Source organism: Pyxicephalus adspersus, chromosome 3 (assembly GCF_032062135.1).
Source record: "Pyxicephalus adspersus chromosome 3, UCB_Pads_2.0, whole genome shotgun sequence".
Taxonomy (NCBI): Eukaryota; Metazoa; Chordata; class Amphibia; order Anura; family Pyxicephalidae; genus Pyxicephalus; species Pyxicephalus adspersus.
Genome location: NC_092860.1, coordinates 68,107,472 through 68,113,541, shown reverse-complemented (window position 1 = coordinate 68,113,541; position 6,070 = coordinate 68,107,472).

Genomic DNA, 6,070 nt, shown 5'->3' with positions numbered 1-6,070 from the left:
CCCCTATTGCTCATTATTATCAAGGCAGGAATCCGGCTGGCAGTGAGGAGGCGAGCGTACGAGCGCACTCGACTCCGGACCGCGGGAAACCGGCTCGCTGGAAGCGCAAAAGTACGCGCGACCAGCGAGCGTGGATTTCATTGATAAATTAGGCCCATTGTCTTGTTGCTGGTTGTTCAAAATGAAAGGTTCCCAGTGTTCCATTTCATTTAAAATAAAAGAGAATGAAACATCTTATTTATAACTACACATAACAGAGTTTGAATTTAATATATAAAATAGTTCAATGTATTCCAAGGTTAGGAATGGGCCTATATTTCCAGTTTATCAGACTGTACATGTTTGTGGGAATTATGTAGGGGAAAGCTGAAACATGAGCATACCATTTTCCATCGTGTAACGTGGGCTTTGTTACAGCCGTAAGGATTGCAGTCATTTACAGTGGAACTAAAGTTTTCTATTTCAAAATTGCGAGCATGCATCGTGTTTGTTGTAGAAAGAAAAAAATCATGTCCTTTCTGTAATATAACATGCTTACCTGCCTGTTTGCAATCTTCTTTTTTAAATACACTAAGCTGTGTGCATAGTGCAAGAAGCCAGGATATGTCAAAACTAAATAAAGTCCAGCACGCATGCACTGAAAGCCTGAAGGTTAGGGCTACTCTGAATACTGACCCGAAACCTACAAAGTCTACAACCAGCCCAGCTCTTTAGCATTTTCAGTAAGTTCTTTATTCTGTAGCATCAAGTTCAGTGTAATATATTTGGCATATTGTGACTGTACCAATGAATAAACAGAAAATGATCTTTTTCATTCTTAACCACGAACCATCTGCTCCAACATAGTTTTTTGGCAGCTAAATTGAAATTTCTTGGATGCAACAAAGATAAAGAGTAACAACACAAACAATACAACACAGAAGTGCCACCTAGTGATGATTGAATCAGCATTTCCCAAATGCTAAATTCACATATTTCCAAGCCAATCCTGGAACCCTATGACACTGTTCACACAGTCCTAAAATATAGCAAGAAAATAATAAAAAAAATAGGGAGTCTGAAGTGGTACAAACGAGTGTACTGCCTTCTGCTCTTATAGAGTGGGTGGTGGCAGATGCAGAGATTTGTGGGTGCAGGTTCTGGACTTTAAAAAGTCTATTGAACAAGTACAGTAAACATGAGCTGCAGAGAATCAGTGGTCAGGGATTGGTAAATCGGAAAAGTGAGATAAAAATGGTTGGCAGCAGAAGAGAAGAATGTTAACTGTCAGAAGTTATGTATAGAGAAAGCTGACCTTTTGGGGCTTAGTCATTTGTTGGAATTCTGGAAGGGATGTATTTGGAAAGGTGAACTGCCAAGGCTTTGTCAACTGCTATGATGCCAGGAAAGTTAGGTGCAGGTAGGTAAGCCAGCAGGGAAAGATATTTTTTTAAGCAGGCTGGGTTTGGAAATAAAGAGGAATTTGGGTGGTGGTTTTCTATGTGAGGAAAACCATGTGGGGGAATTTGAGGGTATACAAGCACTGGGGAAGGGTGGTGTTTAGGTGGTAATACAGTAGGTACAGTGGTGCACAGTTAGATATAGTAGTTGCTGGTTTGGCAGTGAAAGCAGTGATGACTGTTTGGAGATGCAGAGGAAACTACACACAAAACATATTATTGATACAAGATCAGGGGTAATTAAATGGTGAGAGCAGAGGGGTGTCTGGCTGCTTCAGTGTCAAAGGTAAAGTGGTTGATATGATGGTAGATGACGAGAAAGGAATAGGCCTTTTGTTGTGGTGGGGAGATGGCAGGTAAGTGAAGGAGTTGCTGCATAGGGGGGGAGCACCTGGTAACTCCACAACCAGGTTATGGGAGCAGTTTCAGGCAAATACATGACACATAATGCAAAACATTTACCCTTTCCAACCCATAAAACGTCCTCCGGATTCTGGAAAAAAGATGTAGCCACATTCCCTTCAGACCTCCTGCCTGTCTCCAGCATTTGCAAGAGCCAGTATCTCAGTATTGTAGGAATCTATGGGGGGGGGACTTATTGGAATCTTAAAGCCCTCCTAAATAATGAGGCTCCCAGATATACACATCTTCCCCCTGGGGAATGAGTAAAGGACCCGCTACCCATTACCAAAAAGGGTTAAAGCATCAGGTGTGGACATAGGAAGGTGTAATGTGTGTCACTGCTTGAGGACCCTGTACCCCTTCTTGTACAATACCCAGAGCTCCTCCTGCTGGTTGAATGCAATCACATAAGTTGGATGGAGCTCCTGTTTTTTTTACATGTGTTCAACCAAATTGGCTTATTGTTTGATTTACTTGCTAGCACACCTCCTGACTTAACCTTGGCTGTGTTTTTTTACAACGCCCTTGCCTAAACAATTGGCATAGGCTCTTTGCTCTTGTTAACCCTGGCTATCCACAAATATGTTGTTTACTTTGGAAGGTCCTTTTGTTAAGGTCAGAATATCAGCCCTCGGGGAGGGGAGCATTGGGTCAAACAACTATTATTGCAAAAATACAACATTTTAGGACACATCTTGTCATTTGGAACCTAAAAAATGATATAAGACTAGAATACTCATATAACCTCAGGCCAGACACACTTTTTCAACCTGACCTACTATGTAAGTATGTAACTTGAAAGCTGCCATGTGCTCCCATATTTTTATGATAGACCTGGCGTTGATTCCTGGAAAATATTAACTTTGTTTTTGTTTGACCTCCTGTAGTGTTTGGATTACCAGGATTAGTTAAAACCTTACAGTGTGTACTAACTAGAGCCAAAATGTTCTGGCTCATTGATGCCTTAATTTTCTGCAAAAATTTTACAAAGCATGAAAAAAATTGCTCTCCCAAAGGCAAAAAATGTGATATAGTGAAGTTTACTAGTACTTCGCAAAGTAGAGGATCTTTTCATGCAACTTAAAAGGCAACACTGAAAATACATAAATCCTTTAAAAAACATGCTTATGGAATGGCTTAAAGTGGTATTCTAATTAGAGAAAAATAATTTAAAAGCAGGGTATCCTTTACATTTTTTGAGACCCATATGTAGGCATGCAGCCTAGGTGGCTTGAAACAGGGGGTGGGGGTCAAAGAGCATGCAGACATCCCTTCCCGTGCAATACCAAGCCAATGCCTTTTCTCAACATTGAGGGGTCCCAATCTTGAATGACAGGGCCTTTTCCCCACATCTGGTCACCTCAAAAGGAAGTTTTTTTTAAAGTCAAGGTTACCTAAAATATAAACCACTGCTTCCCTGTCTGTTCAGAAGTATCAATTCTGACAAAACTCCATGTGTGGCACATGATGCCATGATGTGGCACACGAGGAAATCTCTAGTGGACAGAAATGTTCCGTAGCTAGAAACTAAACAAGAAAAATGGCAAGGGTTAATACTAGAACTCAATAGTTATTGATATTTACCAGAAATATGCCTATTAAAACTGATGCACACAGCTTTAGCCAAACGTTAACAGTAGATGACAATAAAACGATGCTGTGTTACTCGCACTAGGAGCTCACAACAGACTTTGCAGACAATAGCCAAATCTTTTCTTCCACTCTCTTTGGTTATCATGTACAGATGGATAATTCATCATACCTCCTCACCAAATATATTAAAAAACACAGCAAGTGAGTGCTGCTCACAAGGAAAGAACATTGCAACACAACACACTCAGCTGCTCTCCTTATAAATAGGTGTCAGTAAAAAAAACTGGCTCTGTGAAACTGTTGTGCATCACACAATACAGCTGCTGTGTTTGCCCAACGGGTCAAATAAACTAAAATATGGTTGACTGCAGGCTCAACTGCTCTTTGTGCAGGCAGTTGAAGTGGATTGCGGACAAGGTTGCTGACCACTAGTCGATTCCATTGACTTGATTGCAACCACAGCTCTTAGTAGTTGGAAAGCAGTTGTGGTTGCTACTGGAGGACTGCAATAGATCCATCAACTTATTGAAAACACTGAAACTCAGCAAACTGCAACTACAACTGAATGACACAAAGGTTGAGTGGGATTGAATTGTAGATGACACAACAACCATAGGGTTCATCCAGACACTATTGAAGAAGGGACGGCTAGGAGCAGCAGTCTGCAACCACAAGTCTGAAAGGGGCCTGAGACAGTAAGTGGATCGTGTGGGCAACTGGGCATCTATAAATTGAGAAATATGCCTGCTGCTATTACCTAAATAAATATCTGGAGGCAACCAACAGTGAAGAGGAGAAATGGTTGTGCAGCACAATTTGTCCCAGAGCATCAGGGATAGAAAATTGGACAGAAACAAGTGGAATAAAGGAAGTTCAGGTTTGAAGTCCAGAGCTATAAAACATCTTATCCTGTGTATTGAAAACAAAGACTGGAGACCCATAAGGCTAATCCAGATCTAATGAATTATTAGGGGTTTTGTTCTTACCAAATGAGAAATCTTACAAAAAATAGCAGTATTTGATGGAAAATTCAATAAACATACAATTTGAAAAAAAATAGTAGTAAACATATTTATTCAACATTTCTTATAAAGACATAACACAACTTAACAATTCTGCATATTCAGTACATCAAACAGTACCATAAAAGTCCAAGAAAAGAATATAAAGAGTGTGGTTGAGTCAGTTAGATGTTAGGTATAGGTAAGCCTGTTACCCAGGCTGGGTCATGGGGTCAGATTGACAAGTTGTAGGTACCAGTATTTGTTGCAGGCTGACAAATCTAAGATATCCCTTAATAATTAATATTAGTGTTGTCAGTCTACTGTGCTGCTTCTTTCCTTGCTTATGCCTTCTCTGAATTTGCTGAATTGGCTATCCCAAAAAAAGAGGGAGACACCCAGAGACACCCATCTAAATGTTCTTGAAAGTATGAAAGTACATCAAATTCCCTGGATGTGGTGTGAGCCCTGAGAAGGGCCAAGGCGGAGAGTCTAAACAGTAACCAGGTCTTCTCCAGAGCCTACGATGGTGAGGATGTTGTGCCGCTGGTTACTACCAGGTTGCGGTCCTTGGGCGCACCAAGGTGGGCAAAACACAATAACAAATCACAAAGAAGAAGGATAGTCGAAGAAGGCCGGGGTCAAGGCAAGCAGCAAGCAAGACAGGTCAGGTCACATGCCAGGGGTCAATTGCCAGGGATCCAGGAGACAGACACAAGTGACACAGGGCCACCGCAGGCACAGGTAACACAGGAGACACTGGAAGCAACAGGAGGCACAGGTGACTCAGGGATATCCACAGACAGACAAAAACACTGGAACAGCACAGAAACCAACCAAACTAGACAATGAGAGGTTAACGCAGGAGCTAGACAGAGGAAACACTGAATTAAGCACCAGGTGAACAGGTACTAGCTCAACAGAACTGGAACAGAGATGGAATCACCACATCCCCCCTTCAGAGAAGATTTGCTGAAACAAGAGACACAAACTTTATAAACTTTAATACCTTTTTGAATTATGGATCTTGTCATTTTTTTTTTATAGAAGTAAATTTTGTCCTACGGTGAAAGAATGTTTTTGAATGTCTATAAGCAAGAATCCCTTAAAAACACCTTACAAAGCACTTTACTTTTTGTATATATGTATATTGGTACCTTGGTATAAATCCTTAATTCGTTCCAGATCCTTGGACATATACCAAGCAGGACTTATACCAAATACATTTTTCCTATAAGAAATAAAAGAAAAATGATTAATCCATTTCCATGAAAAAAAATCCTATTGTTATTGGCATATTATACATTGATGGGGCTGGATAACATCATTTAAACACTGCTTAATGCTAAAATACATAAACACAAAAGCAGTTAGATGAAATAAATGAAAATTTAACCTCACTTTACCTTGCTGAGAAGAGTCGAGTGCCTACTAGGATGGTGCTGAGAAGGGAGGAGATGTTATGTAATTCACAGAGAGTTATAGCGCGGGTTGTTCACTGAATGGTAGCAACTGGCGTACTGACGCTGGTGGGCAGTCGTGCCTTTGTCTCGAGAGAGGTAAAAAAAGGTAGCACACGGTGTTAGGACTTATTTTGACCAAGCAAAGGTTGTATACCAAGCAAAATTTTTTGTG